The 15,815-nt window shown below is 52.6% G+C and overlaps 1 protein-coding gene across 3 annotated transcripts in view; it reads left to right on the top strand.

Annotated features, from left to right (window-relative positions):
- The window catches only part of LOC100229886 (uncharacterized protein C15orf39 homolog), a 35,841-nt gene that overhangs the window by 11,607 nt on the left and 8,419 nt on the right, over window positions 1-15,815 (top strand). For 2 of the 3 annotated variants that reach the window (XM_072933813.1, XM_072933811.1), the window contains exon 3: window positions 730-7,924. The gene's annotated coding sequence lies outside the window, so the exon portion shown is untranslated. Of the gene's footprint in view, window positions 1-729; window positions 7,925-9,712; window positions 10,124-15,815 lie in introns of those variants that run through there. The other variant, XM_072933812.1, reaches the window with a different exon arrangement.

The raw sequence follows: 15,815 nt of genomic DNA, 5'->3' as shown, positions 1-15,815 counted from the left end.
CCATCCATCCATCCATCCATCCATCCATCCATCCATCATCCATCCATCCATCATCCATCCATCCATCCATCCATCCATCATCCATCCATCCATCCATCATCCATCCATCCATCCATCCATCCATCCATCATCCATCCATCCATCCATCATCCATCCATCCATTCATCCATCCATCATCCATCCATCATCCATCCATCCATCCATCAACCATCCATCCATCATCCATCCATCCATCCATCATCCATCCATCCATCCATCCATCCATCCATCCATCCATCATCCATCCATCATCCATCCATCCATCCATCCATCCATCCATCCATCCATCCATCCATCCATCCATCATCCATCCATCCATCATCCATCCATCCATCCATCCATCCATCCATCCATCCATCCATCCCAACAAACCCAGGTTCTCCCTGCCATCCCAGGCTCTCTACCACTGCTGCTTTCCTCCCTGAGGGTGGGCTCGCAGGGATTTGGGGTTGTGGATGTTGCTGCACATCGTTTGTCCTGGTTTATCTGCTCTGTTTGGGATGTATTTGTACTTTCTCATGGTACTTCTGACGAGTAGAAACCAGACATCTGTTGGGCTGCAAAAATTTCAGTGGGCTGGCATGGATGATCTCTTCAGAGAAACATTTTTAAGGGGGGGAAAAAAGGGGACTTATTTATTTTTCATAGCTTTCTTCTTTTTTTTTTATTTTTTTTTTTTTAATTACTTAGCTGGTTCTTCAAGGCATTCCAGCCCCAGCAGCATCCCATGGTGAGAAGTTCCCTGGATGAACACACAGCCTTAGTTCACCTCTGCCAGGGCAGGGACCTGGCACTGGAGCATCACCAGTAATTTTCCACCCATCTCCACAGTGTGGAAATACACCCAGGCATGGAAAAAGCCTAGAAGGGAATAAAGAAGACACTTGGCCAGTAGAGCTTGGCTGGCTCCCAGCTGAAGGAACAGCTTCAGGTTCATCCCCAGCTCTCCAGTGCTTGGCAGGCTCCGCTGTCTGAGCTCCTACAAACAGGACAGGCCAGCAGCATTCCTGCCAAAACCCCGGCTGCTCCCGCTCCAAGAGCTCCCTGCGCCCAAGGGTTAGCTGCAAGACAAAAAGGAGGAAAAGTGGCCCTTTTGTGGGGTTTGGTTGGGATTTTTTCCTTCTCACCACAGAGAAAAGGAGAAGGAAATACTTGGCACGGAGGGCGGAGCGAGGGGGAGGTTGGGGACAGCGGGGATGTGGCGGTGGGAGGCGAACGGGCCCTTTATGAGACTCTAATTACTCCAGCCAAAACCCACATTAGCCCGATGAGTGAAAAGAGGTTTTTACGAGGGCAATAAGATGTCCCAGCCTGCCAGGGCAGTGACTGCCAGCCGGTGGCCTCGGGCTCTCCGAGGAGCCGCTGGTGCTGCTGCTGCAATTCGACTCCAGCTCGGCAAGAGGGTCCGGCCATTTCCCAACCTCGCCGTGCTAATCCCTCTTACCTCAGTGGTGCAGCAATAACCCCCGGAGCCAGCACCAACTCCCACTGCCGGCGGCTGCAGAGCACACAATGTTCCCAGACAAGGCTCCTCACACCCTGTGCAGCCCGGCAAACAAGGGCGGCTTCCCAAATCCCGTGAGCATCCTTCCCCCAGCGGCTTTCCTTGGAAAACACCCCTGAAGAGTCATTGTCCCCAGCTCACTTCCTTGAAAACTCAGGTTGCTGTGAACACGGTGGTGAAACAGGCTGGGAAGGGGGCACCAAGGGCAGACGTGACCGAGGTCTGTGATGTCCTGATGAGTCCAGAGAAGATAAGTGATGAGAGGGTGATGACTCACTGCCTCCTATGCAAAACCCAGGACCATCCAATGCATCCAGCATGTCCAAAGGAGATGTTTCTCCATAGGATTTCTCCTGACGGGGGAGGATGAGGGCAGCTTCAAAAGGCAATTCCTGGAAGAGGAAGCCACCCAGGACATCAGGACCATCATCAGATCACTCTACTGGGTGAAGAAGCTCACTGAGGTCTGATGTTTCCTGGGATCCTCTGCTTCAGCCGATGGTTGTGGACGAAGAAAACCTGTCAGTGAGGTGTTGCTCCCACATCCAAGGCACAGGGTAGCAGTCAGTTCCTGGGGACAGGCTGGCCAAGGGTTGGGCAAGCTGCAGGGTCACGACTGGCGGGCCTGAGCAGGAGGGGGTTATTTGATAGAGGTGGTCACAGAGAAAACAAGATATCCCCTCTCCCAAGGTGGCTGAAGGGAGCTGAAGAGACCAGGATTTAGCCCCTGGGAAGAATGAGTCAGTCACAGGGGTGACCACAAGGATCTGTTATCACAGGATCTGTTATCGGTGGAAAATCTTCTCATGAGGGCATCAAAGCAGCTCCTTGTGTGCCAAAAGGAAGGGGGAAGGGGAGGAAAAGAGGACAAAGATCCTCTGTGCCAGGCAAGGAGAGTTCTGTGTTCCCCAGTCCCTCTGGGATGGTGCAGGAGGGGGTTCAAAGCCCTGTGTCCTTCCATTTGAGACCTTCTTCAGCCCATCCTGGAAGCCTTGGGGCTGGGGGAGCTGGGAGGGGAAGATCTCACTCTGACAGCACCACAGAGCTGGGCCCAGCGTGTGTTACTCACCTTGAAACTATGTGAGTAAACAGAGAAGGCTCTTCTTCCTGGTCCCACCTCAGCAATTAGGCTGCAGACTGGAGCAGATAGCTGAATCCACCCTGGCAGATCATGGCGATGCTCTGCTCTCTCCTGTGCTGAGTCCTCGGGCCAAGCCACCCGGGAGACGAGGATGGTGAAGCTCCAGTTGGCCTCCTGGGCCATCCTCTCCTATATGGAGCCTCTTGGAGATGTCCCACCAGGAGGAAAACACCCCTTTCCCATCACTTCTGGTGTTTTTCTATGGGAATAAATCACACGGGACTCCATTTTCTTCATGGTGGAAAAAGCCCATTCTTTTTATGCAATTTTACAGACCTTGTGTTTGACTCTATTTAGTTAGTAGCTTTCTTGACAATTATTGGTTAGTAACAAGTTGTTATTCTGTATTGATTAGTCACTCAGACACTCAGTGTGTACGTGTAGGAAATGTTGTTTGTGAGAGATAGTTTTCATTTTTCTATCTAATGGTGTAAAAACAGTTTATACAGGTGCCAGTTGCTTTTCACCCAGGAATAGATTGTTATGCTAACAAACTGTTCACAACAGGATTGCTTTCACATGGGAACTTGCAAAGTGTTAGCTTGCCTTAGAAGAAATGACAGGCTAGCCAGAGCAGTCCTGCTTTTATGAAGCCTTTCTTTATGAGTTTTCTACCTTACTGCAACATTTTTATAACCTGTGTCACCATTTTTTGTTGCTGAGCAGCAGTGACACTCCTGGCTCACTGTGACATGGGGGAAGTGGAGCCAACTGGGAAGAACCAAGACAGCACCAGTTGGGAGGAAGAGGTGATCCCACAGGAAAGGGACCGTCCTGCTGGCACAGCAAAAGCGTCTGAGCTCCAGGCGTTTGGTGGCCACCACTGCAGCCATGAGTCCCATTGGATCCTGATACCTTCCACCTTGATCCTTGGGGTTCCCAGAGAGGCTTGGCTCTTCTCTGTGGAAAAATTTCATCCATCTTGGTGTCCTCTTCCCCACCAGTGCCTAGAGGAAGAGGAGAGACCACCCTGGACCATCCTAGAGGGAAGAGAGCAGCCTCCAGAGCAGGACTGCAGCCAGCTCAGGGCCAGGGAGCCTTGCAGAAGACTGAAGTGTTCATTTCCAGGATTGACAGTGGTTTCTGCAGGCAGGAGAGGGAACAAAATGGTCAAATTCCTCACTATTCCATGCCTGTCCTCCCACACAGAGTGAAGGAATGCGGGAGATACCGCAGCAATGCCATGCAAACACCCTGGAGAGGTGAACCTCCTCCTGACCCCAGCTAGGAGAGAACAAAAACTGTTTTAAAGACTTTTGGAGCATCTTGATGCATCCGTGGGAGGCTTGTGGGCACTGGATGTGTGGGAAGCAGCTGATAGGTCAGTAGCCTGAAGGAACACTGAACACATGGACATCAGAGATAACTGGTGGAGACAGAGTCCAGAGATGTTACAAAGACCTGTGGCTATTCCCACACTGGGAATCATGTAGAAATAAATTAATTAACCATTTCAGAGCTTTAGGTACAGGCAGCAATATCTGTGCTGACACAGACACAGGGATTCTCTTTGGGAATGAGGCCATGGATGGGAGGAGAAGGGGGAAAAGGTCTCTGTGTTGCTGAGGTTCAAACTGGGTGACCTCAACCATAGCAGGAAAAAAGAGAGGGAAAAAAGAGATTAAGAAATGGCAGCTTCCTCAGGCTGATTCCTTGCAAGGCTTACTCAGAGTTACATCATGGTGCTTATTAGGGTGCAGATCCCTGAGATCCACGGCTTCAGAGCCTCTGGAAGGATCCCTGGGTATGTGGGACTCCCTGGGCAGTAGGGATGGCACCCCAATCCCAGCTGTGCCACTGAGGCCAGCTCCCCAAACACAGGCACTGCTGATGTCCCCACAGAGGGACTCAGCTTTGTTTTGGAGGCCAGGGAGATGAGGGGTGTTTGGGCTCGGGGCTGCCTCCTGTGTGTGCTCATCCCGGTGTTCCTGTGGCTGGGGCTGCACAGCTGCTGCCAGCCGGAGCTGAGGGCAGCTCACCAGCTCCCCTGAGTCGGCTCTCACCACCTCCAAGGCTGTTCCAAGACCACAGGGCTATTCCTCACCACACAGCACTGAGAAGGTGGTTTCCCTGCGCTGGCTGCTCTTCTGAGCCAGGAATGCTGGGGTGTCCCTGGAGGTGCCCAGGGAACAAACCCAGGTAGGGGGCTGCTTCCCAGTGGAAGGGCAGGATGCAGAGGTGGGGCTCACAGGGGAATCCCAGCCCAGGAATCTCTGCTCTTGAGTGTGAGATTCCTGCTGAAGGTCTTCTCTCATGGATGCTCATGAGAAACTGTGCCATGGGACTGGCCTGGATGTTCCATGGGTATCCATCCTTGGGTTTGGGGGTGTGCAGGCAGGGAGCAGGTGAGCCACCCCAGCACCTTCACCCTGCCTGCTGAGAGAGCAGGGAGTGTGTCAGGAGCATCCCCAGTGCTGCCACCGTGCCAGGACTTCCCACAGAGGAGCATCCAAACGTGCCAAGCTTAGCAAGTCTGGCCAGGAATTCAGCGCTGGAGCCGTGGGCCCCAGGCCCGTGTCCTGATGCACAAGTGGCTTTCCTCAGCTCTGGATGGGTTCCAGCAGCCTGTGGGCTGCTCCAAGGGGCTTCTCCCTCCCTGCATCCTCCTCCAGGGTTTTGCAGGATTTCACCTCCCGTACTGGGAAACAAAAGCAAAAAGAAACACCATGGCTTTTTTATTATGAAGTGCAGGAACGGCGTGTGAATGAATGCCTGGGCAGTAATTCAAGTGGGAACATGGAGCTGGAAAGCTTTCAGCTCCCAAACTCGATCCGAGCCTCAGCACTTGGCTTTGTGCTGCTCATTCATCCACAGGGTTATTTTTGGATTCCTCCTCCTGGGAGAACAGGATTAGTTTTGTTTTTAGTGTTCCTTGGAGAGCAGCTTGCTGAGGGAATGACTTACCAGAGAAAAACCCTCTTGGCTGGGGGGGTCTGCTCAATTCCATGATTCTGGGTGGGAATCATGATGATCTTTCATGTTCCTTGGGGATTTATTCCCACTCTGCTCTTGCTGGGGCTTGGATATCTCATTACCTAAGGATAATTATCTAGAGATAATAAGCTAACTGCATCTCTGGGTTGCTGGGCCTTGTCTTTATTGCTTTCCTGGGGCAGCAAGCAAAGTAAGTTAAGATTTTTATTTATTTACCAATAACTGTAGGCCCTGTCAGGATCCAAATCAAAGTTTTGAAGGAGATAAAGCTGGAAAAATGTTGGATGAGCGACCAGACTTGCCCCGTGCCATATTTTCTTAGAATCATAGAATGGTTTGGGTTGTAGGGGACTTCAAAAATCATCCAGTTCCAGACATAATTTTCTCCTAGTTCAACCTAAAAAGGGGATCTTAGCCTGGAGAGAAGGAGATCCAGAGCAAAGAGGAGTGGGAGAAGCTGTAAAGACCCACCCCAAAAACCCCTCAGAGTGTAGGATCTGATTTCCCAGGCAGGGAGAGATGTGGGAGTGGATATTTAAGAGGATGTTTGGGTCTCCTCTCACTGCCAGCAGTCACTTGGAGGCTTGGACGGAGTTGGCAGCTTCCAAGGCTTCAACTCCTTCTTGGCTCCAGAAGAAACGAGTGGGATGAGGAAACCTGGATTCCTCTCTTCACAATAAGTGTACTTTAAATGTAGCCACAATGGCAGCTGTTGGGAGCCCTCCCTATAACCCTCCTTAATCTTCCTTCCACCCCTCCATCCCTTCATCCCTGTTTTCCTCTATCCTCTCCTCCAGCCAGGCTGTGCATGGGCAATTGGGACTGTCTATACAGCTCTCTTATTCCAATTAGCTCGCTAATTAGAGCCTCATCAGGGGTGCTGCTGCACCAAGGATGTCTCCAAGGCAAGAGCTGCTAACAAGGCCAGGAAGTCCCTGGCAGGAGCCCTGGGGATGGTGGGGTGGGATAAAGTTCCCTCTTGTCCTCTTGGACAGAGCAACAGATGCTGGTGTCCCAGATTCCTTGCAGTGGGATATAATTTGGGGATTTTTTTGGGGGATGGAGGGGATTTGCCTTAATTTCATTTGTGGGATGTGTTCCAGCTGTTAGAGGAGGACCCCATCCACCTCCCACTCCCCTCCAAATGGCTCCTGAGCCAAAGATACCATCTCTGTTTTGGCTCTGTTGGATATTTGGGGGATTGCCAGGTGATTTGAGGTGTGGAGTGGGGTTCTCTGGTCCATAGAAGCAAACCCAAGGCCATTTTGGAGTGCTGCTGTGGGGTTTGTGGCAGCAGGTGCCCTTTAAATCCCACCTCTCCCTGTAACCAGGGGATCAGTTGAGTAGCTCATCTCTCCTGAACCTAAAGCAGGACTTTATGGGGAAGCAAATCAAGGAGAAGAGGGGAAAAAAAAGAGGGAAAATGAATGAGGGTAGATATTCCTGGACGGATCTGCCACAGGAAGAGGCAATGGACAGGCCTGTGAGCTGGGGACCACCCACCTTTCTCCATCACTCAAACCCCTGGCTGGCATCACTGTGGGTTCTGCCCTCCTAGAGAGGGTTAAATCCTACTGGGGGGCTTAAGTAGCACCAGGACAAATTGGGGAGCAAAAGCTGGGACAAGAACTGACCCTTTTTGGGGTATGGGAGAAGCAGTGTGGCTGGGGAGCAGCAGTGAACTCTGAGTGCTGCCTGGATGCCCATAATCCCACCTGCAGCCCCCACATCCCTGTGTCTGCCAGGGTGAACCCCAGGATGGGTGTCCCACAGGGACAGGGAATTTGGGGACCCTGCAGGCAGTGACAATGTGAAGCCAGCAGGTTTCCTGAGCACTTAGGGGGAGCCACAGCCCAGCAAACATCAGATTGAACGGAGATGCTGAGGCTGAAAAGCCTCAAAAAGAGAATTGAAAACCACATGGCTAAAATTGGACTGAATCAGTCAAATCCTCACCTCCCTGGGCTCACAGCAAACCCTGTGGGGATTCTGGGGCTGCTCCCATCACTGGGTACAAAACAGAGAGGATGCTGATGGCTGGAGGGGCAAAAAGAGTGGGAATGGCCATGCCCTGAGTGGGAATCACCACCCACCTTTCCCCCAAAGACACACTCCTAAGTCTTTAAAAATTAATATAAAAATAAACTTAAATAATTAGGGTTTTTTTTTTAAGTTGGTGTCTCCTGTGCCAGCAGGTTTGATGCCTCAGCAAGGAGCTGCTCAGACCATTGGACTCACTAAGGCAGACATGAACCACACAGGAAGCTGAGAGAAGGAAATTCACAGGAAAAAGAACAAAACAGCAGGTATTTGCTGAGACAGCAGGCAAAAACTCCCCTCTCTGTGCTAGAGAAATGTAAGAGTGAGAAAATGTAGAAATTTAGCTTTCAGAGTCCAGCTGGATGCAGCAGGGATGTGGCCAAACCTGGATGAGGAAAGGTGTTTCTTGAGTAAAGTTATGTAAATGTATGAGCCAAGTCAAGCTTAAAGGGATTATCTGCCATTTTGAGGGAACTGTGATTCTGTTCAGTCAGGTAAAAATTAACACTGATAGTTTTAATGCCCATAACTCTCAATAACAACCTGTATTATCCACCCATTTGCTTGTTTTAATATATATTAACTATTCTGTGTTGCACACTAATATATAACATCACATAATTGAATGTAATAACTATTCTGTAATTGCATTACCATTTGACCGAAGAGAATATTAATGGCAACACCTGATCGATGAGCTCCAGACAAAGCAGTGGTGTGTAAACTTTGGAGCCAAGGGACTGGGAATTTCACACCAGCTCCTCCCAGATCCTTGTTTTCTTTGCTGCTGCCACAAAACTGCTATAAATTAAAGCTGTAAGTGGAAAATAATGCTTGTGCGGCCAAAGAAAGGAGAATTTTAACCCTCCTTTCTCGGTCTTTGTTCCATGAAGTAATAAGAAAGGGGAATTATTTCTTTTTCACTTAGAAATCCCTATGTCTCCCTGCCTGAGGGAGCTGAGCCACTGCTTCACTCCACGGCCTTGGGCAACGCACTTAATCTGCCAGGATCTGTGTCACTGGGTTAATCATATTTACGTGCCTTTTATGAGGGTTAATGATTAGTCTGGGAATGTTTGCATGGACTTTTCCAGACGCGACTCCTTAGATAAACGCTCCGTGGTAATGCTTGGGGCTGGCAGGGGTTAAATGCAGGAGGAGGGGCTCTGCTTTGGGGCGGGAGGGACTCCGAGAGGACTCAGAAGCCATCCCCAGCCCACCCCAGGCTGCCGGCGGATCCCTGGCCCTGCAGACGAGATGGGAAAGCGATTTTTTGTGGACACGGGGAATTGTGTCCGGCCAGAGCCGGAGCTCCGGCCACATCCAGCCTGGGGAAGGCTGCTCTGTGTTTTAACGGGGGAGCTCCTGTTTCACAGAAATCCCCACAATGCATGGGCTGCAATGGGCGATCCTCTTCATGGGGACTGCTAGTGTCACCGAAATTAGGAAATAAAACTCCTTAACACCGCCGGAGTTCTAGGAAGCTGACGTTTTTATCCTCCCGGATACAGGGCGGGTGGATCCGCCTAAGGTGCGCTCATGGCTCAGGATGATACATGCCTTTATTTAGAGGCGCCAATTCATCACAAAATGTTACATATGAAGGTCTTCGCTGTCCGGGTGAGCTGTGCTCTTGTTTTTGACCAATTTGTCACTCAGGCGGCGGTGGAGCCCCTGAACTGGATTGAGGCAGCCCGGAGTTGATACCGAGCCCTCGGTGTTCTCCAGCCGCATCGTGCTCCGTGAGCGTGACTTCACCGACAACGCCTGCACCGGGGGATCCCCTCCATGTGGGTGCTCTCTTATGGGGGTGCCTGTATTTGGGGGCACCTCCCTAATGGGCGCTGCCTGTAAGTGGGGGGTCCTTCAGGGGGTCCCTCCCTAATGGGGACTGCTTGTAAGGAGAGTGCCCTTAATGTAGCCCCTCCCTAACGAGGTCGCCCCTAAATGGGAGGCTAGTTCCTAATGGGGACTGCCTGAAATAGTGGCGCCTTCACTGGGGGCTCCACAAAATGGGGGACCCTCTAATGAGGCGCAATACAATGAGGGCTGCTCATAATAACTCTTCCCCTAACACGGTGGGCTCTCCATGCGGCCCCTCCTCTATAACGGGAGGCTCGCTGCAACGGGGACCCCTCCCTACAGCGGCTCCCCGGCTGCGGGTGTCCCCCATAACTCGGGAGGTGTCCCCGCCCGAGCGCACGGACAAAACCCCGACCAGCTCAGCGCACGTGTGGCTGGGCTGTCCTCTGCTGTCCCGTCCCATCCCCTCCCCTCCTCCGGCCGGCCCACACGCACACCCAGCCCTCCTCCTCCTTCTCCACCTCCTCCTCCTCCTCCCACTTCCTCCGCACAAGGCGGGCTGCCGGCCGAGCAGGGGCAGCGCCCCCCGTTCCCCCGTGCGCGCCGAGCCCCAGCCGAGCCCGCAGCGATGCGCCGGGGGAGGCACCGCGCCGCAGCCGCAGGTGAGTGCGGGCCCGGAGGGATGCGCGTCCCGCAGGAGCCGCGCTGGAGCGGAGGGATGCGGGGGCAGCGGGGCGGGGGCACCCCCAGCCAGCGCCGCGCTCGCCTTGGGCCCCCTCGGCGGGTGAAAGCCCCGAGCGGGGCGGGATCCCTGCACGCCTTCCTCGGGATCGTCTGCTTCTCCTCGGGCCGTGCCAGCAAAAACGGGTTCCAGGCTCCGGATCCCGGGATTTTACCCATTTATGGACACTTTGGATCCTGCGGCTGATTCGCAGCCCGAGTGCGCTCCAGCTCCTGCGAGAGGTTGATTCTAGGGGTCGCCGGAGTGTTGCCCACACTGATGCGGTGGCCGCGGCTGTGCGGAGGGGACAGAAGGACAGAGGTGGCCACGGCCACCCAGCCCTGCCACATCCACAGCTCGTGTCCTGGCACGGGCCTGCGAGCACCGAGGGGGTCCCAGTCGTGACCGTGGCCAGCCTGGGATGTGAGGGACATCGATGGGAATGGGATCGATGCCTTCTGGAGGGGTTTGAATCCCCCGAGTAGAAGGGGACGCAGCCCCGCAGCCTTTCTGGTCACTGCTCATGGCTCCCTGAAGTTTTGGGTTTTTTACTTAAAAGTGAATATTCCTTGGCGGGAGGGGGGTTTCAGCTTTAATCGCAGACAAGCCGTGGCTTGGTGCGTACATTCCAGAGGGATACTGCCTTAAAAAGCAGCTGGCTTGGTCCATGAGAAGGCTCCGGCTGGGCTTTTGCCCGCGTGGCAGAAGCTCGGGAGCTGCAAACTTTGTGGAAAAGGGACAAGAAGCGGAATGAGAGAGCGGGGACGGCGGACGCCTCTTGTTCGTTCCCCCAAATGACCGAAGGTGTGGGGGGCGATGCCGGTGAGCTCGTCCGAGCCCGCCGGACGTGGGAATGGTGATCTCCTGGGCAGGATCCCAAAGCCCCGAGGCTGTGAAAGCAGGATTGCAGCGGCCGGGGAATCCGCCTCCTTCCCGCTGGATCCGGGGAGACCCCGGGACCCCGCCGTGCCGCAGCACCTCGGGGGCTGGGCTTGCTGGCTGGCAGCGGGTTTAGGAGATTTTCTTGCTCCATTGCTGCGGTTGGCCGGGACTTGGCGGCTGCTTTTGGCATCGCGTGGCGATGGAGGAGGCGGAGGCTGCGGGGAGAGGCTCCGCTCCGGGCATCGCGTCCCGGGGAGGAAATCCCGGGGAGCCTGCGAGCCCCGCTGAAAGCGCACACGGGCGCATTGCTGGCAGCTGTCGGGCCAAAAAGAGATGTCTGAAGTGTTCCCAGCGGCCTCGGCAGGCCGAGGAGCAGCGGGAGCCCTCCCGCGTCCTTTGGACCCAAAACGCGGCAGGCAAGGCTCCCGCGGGAGCTTCTCGGGGAGGTTTCGCTGCTGGTGGCGCGGGTTCCAACCTCTGCGCTTGGTTTTACTTTTACTCCTCCCGACCAAACGGTCCCGTGTGGGAAACAGCCCTGGGAAGAGGGAAAAAAGGAAAAGAAGATTAAAGAAGAGCAATAACGGGCTGTGTTTATTCCACCCGCTGCTTTTCCCAGCTGTGGGGTTTTGGAATTCCTGGCTGCACGTGTTGGGGTTCTTGCAAGCATCCTCCAGCGCCGATTCCCACGTGTCCCTCTCCTCCCCCGCTGGCTGGGATATTCCCGGGGGGAAAAGGCTGATGGTGACAGCCAAAGCAGAGCAGTTTTCCTGGCGTGGTGCAGCTGTGGGGATGGCACTGGTTGGGCAAAGTGCCTGTGGATTTCATGGAGAGAGGGAGCTCCTCTCCCGAATTTGGTCGATGAGCTCAGCCCTATCAGACATTCCCTGTGCCCGGCTCCGGGCCTGCAGTGGGATCACTCGTCCTGCTCTGCAGCCCTCCAGCCAGAATTTAACTCGGAGCTGGGTGAAACAGGGCGACTGCATCGATCCCGAGGTGACAGCGGGGCCAGTGTCACAATCCCCCCACGGTGGGGAGTTGCAGATCCCCGGGGCTTCAGGGAAAGGGGAGAAGCAGCAGGGAAACTTCGGGACTCACAAGATGCTGGATTTCTGTCCCAGCTTGTCCACCTCTAACATTGCCACAGCTAGGAAGGGATCCCATGCCGGCATCCTCAGGGAAATGGATTTAAACACCACCCTGCCTAGAGATCCCTTTTGGAAGGAAAATAACCCAGCCTGGACTTTTCTTCAAGCTTGCTTCCATTTGAAGGGAGCTGTTTTCCCTGGATCTGAGTGCTGGCAACTTTAATTGGTACTGCATGTCTTGGGAATGACCCTGGGGACTTATCCTGAGGATAAAACTGTTGGAACTGATGTGGGGGAGCTGCTTCCAAGGGTACAAGCAGGGAGGGAAGCCCCGCGGCTCCCGTGGGCGTTTCCAGGGGATTCCAGGGAAGCAGTATCCTTCCTGGGAAGGAAGCTGGCATGAGAAACCCACCACAAGGGCTCAGTGAGGGATGCAGCCTCAGTTGTGCTGTTTTGGGGAGGGCTGGGGAGCTCTGGTTCCCTCCTGGCGAAGCTGCAGGAGCACCAGGGGCTCACTCCCTTATCTCCCCCACAAGTCTCCCCCCATATCTGCTCTGTTTCCCCTGCTGTTGATGTGGCTTTTATCTTATCTCCACGTGCTCTTCCTCCATTTCCTCCTTGGCTCCTCTGCTAACGCTGCCGCAAAAGGAAGAAAAAACCACCCAAAACTGGAGAGATCCTCCTGCAGGGAGTCCATCCCTGAGCTTGGGGTTGCTGGGCCGTGCTGGGTGACAGGGGGTGACATTTGGCCATGCTGGGAGGGTGCTGAGTGATGCTCAGGTTTGTCCTGGGCTGCCTGGGTGATGTACAGGATGCTCAGGTGATGCTGGGGGATCCTGGCTGATGCTCCAGTGCTGCTCTTGGGGCTCAGGTGATGGTCAGGTGTCTCAGTGGGATGCTCAGGAGACGCCGGTGGTGCCAGGTGAGCTCAGAGAACACCTGGGGTTCTTGGGATGCAGGGCTGTGCTGGGACAGGCTGCCAGCTCCACCTGCTGGCACCCACCGCCTGTCCCTGCGGGCCAGCCCCACCCCACAGCAGCCCCAAATCCCCTGAGGAGAGGCTGAGCTGCTCCCTGGCCCTAAAAAACTCACTTTGCTTTACAAGGTGAAGCCGGGATGGGAATTTTGGGCACTCGGTGTCTGTGTCTGCTGGCTCCTCACCTGAGCTGACCCAGCTTTGCTCCCTGCTGCCTGCAGCAGAGGCTCTTTCAGCCCTGGAACCAAAGCAGCCAGAGCTGTCCAGGACTTTTCCAAGGAGAGGGATGGAGAAAAGCCCTGCCAGCCTCCCAGGACTCCCCCGCTGGCGGGGAGGGTGGGATCCTGTGGAAAGGGAGATCCCTGCACAATGAAAGCCCTCAGGACTGGCCACGCTGTGGGAAGTGTACAGAAGACTGTGCACCTCCAATTAATGCACACACAGTTATTGGACCTGCAGTGACATTCCCCTGTGGAAATGGACTCGGATGTGCAGAGATTCCCTGTCCTGAGCCAAAGCCTGCCTGATGCACTGAAAATTCGTGCTAAGATTATCAGATATAATTATAGTTGTTTTATTGGTGTTTTCATCAGAAGTAACTTGTTTGGAGACCAAATATTAGTCAAACAACTTTGACACATTGCTACTTTTGCTAAGTTTATTTTGTCTTTTTACTAGAAAAGAAAATGATGTGGGAAAAGCTTTTTATGTTACAGAAGTAAAACTGTGTTTCAACCAAACTTAGCCCAGGAATTTGTGCCAGGATTTATGCATATTTGGAACAAAAAAGAGATGCACTAACCTTCCGTGTTCTGCCTCTAAAGGCTTGAAATCGATGATGATGAGGCTGCATTTTTCAGAGATATTAACAGGAGAACTGGGAAATCTGGACAAAGTAATTGAAAAAAATATCACATGATGTTCTGTCCATTATATTGAGAATCACCACCGTGGGAGATTTGGAGTGAGCAGCAGCAGAGGAGAACTGATGGAATGTTTGAGTCAGGGTGGTGCAAGAGGCTGGAATGTCAATGGCTAGTGCCTCAAACAATGGAGCACTTGCAGTGACTGCCCAAGTGCACAGGGCACACCCCCATGGGGCTGCAGTTACCTGTTGGACAAGATAAGGGCAGAGGCTGATAAGAGACAAATCCTGCCAAGTGCCATGGTGCTTTTTGGTGCTGCCAATGTCCCTACTCTTGTGGCTCAGCTGTTAAAACTCCCCCTCCTGGGACATTCAGGGTTAGCCTGCAGATATTCATCCCCTCTGCTGGGCCATCATTGGCCTCTCAAGCGCACCTACACTTCAAAGGTGTCACAGGCAAACAAATACACCGAGCTTACCTCATCCAGAGTAAAATTCCCTGCCTCAAGAGAGGTACCTGGACGTTTCCACCAAGCCTGAGCATTTTATTAACCCATGGAATTTGTGTTTCCTGCGCTTCCCTCACCCCAGATGGATCATCACAGTGGAACGGGAACCTCCCAGTGTTGTTGGAAGATCCATGGGTGGTGGGATCCTTCTGCTCTTACCCTTTCCTTCCCTTTCTTTTCCTGTAGGCATTTTTGAAATGTTATTTTTATGCTTTTATATTGCCATATTACAGTAGACAATAACCAAAACAGCTTCACTGCAACCAAATTGTTCTAAAACAAACCCTATATATATATATATATATATATATATGTATGTACGTATGTATGTATAAATCCCAGTTATTAATTTTCTCACTCTAATCAGGCCCCAGAGATCCTTTAACAAGGACCTGGGCTATTCTCCCTTAGCAGTCAAGATGGGCACATATCTTGACACTCGAGGTTCATGTGGCAACAGATTTTTTTGGGTGCAGTTCCCTTTATGCTTTTTCAGAAAGATGATGCACATGGATGCATATGGTCCTGATTGGCTAAAATTAGTTACCACCCAGCTTACTGGCCAATAGTTGTCTGTGTCCATAACTGTCTAGACTAGATTCCCCAACAGCCTAGACTGGTTGAGTTATAATTAGGGTTATCTATAACTCTGGGACCTCCAGGCAAGCTGTTAGCCACCACAGTTTCCCCTTTCTGTTTTTAAATACAAGGCAATGTTTGTCGTCTCCTGCAGGGCCCTTTGCAAAAAGGATGATAAACACTGCATAATGTCCAAAATAATTGACACAAATAATAAGCCTAGGTTGGTGAGGCTCTGCATCCAACTCGACAAGTCTAGCCTTACCAGTTGTTGTCTATTCCACATACCTTCAAAAAGGATTTTTCAAGCATGTCTGAGAGCCATCCAGCATGGCGTCTCAGGGTGGTATGCCACACACTATTCACATTCATAACCCAATTACACAAACGAAGAGAATTGCATTTAACTTCTTACAAACTGTTAAACGTCAAAAACTATCATGCCTCTGCTTTTGATCTGTCCCCAGTGGGTTAGACTTACAGGGGCAGTTTGCTTTTACATGACCTTGTTGCCCACAGCCATAACACTGGTGTGTTACCTTCGGTTGCAATGCAAAATATCACCAAAAGCATTCTATGGTATTCTATTACCATCTGTTAAAACCAGGCGGGGCAGTGTTCTTTATCTCTTCCATGACCCACCCTCCCTCCGGGGAGATATCTTCTGTTAATGGGCCATTGAGTGTCACTGCATGGCTGATAAAATTACATCATCCCATTGTGAGATGCTCCACCCA

The sequence above is a fragment of the Taeniopygia guttata genome, chromosome 10, assembly GCF_048771995.1.
Source record: "Taeniopygia guttata chromosome 10, bTaeGut7.mat, whole genome shotgun sequence".
Lineage (NCBI taxonomy): Eukaryota > Metazoa > Chordata > Aves > Passeriformes > Estrildidae > Taeniopygia > Taeniopygia guttata.
This window is presented reverse-complemented; position numbering and strand designations above follow the sequence as displayed.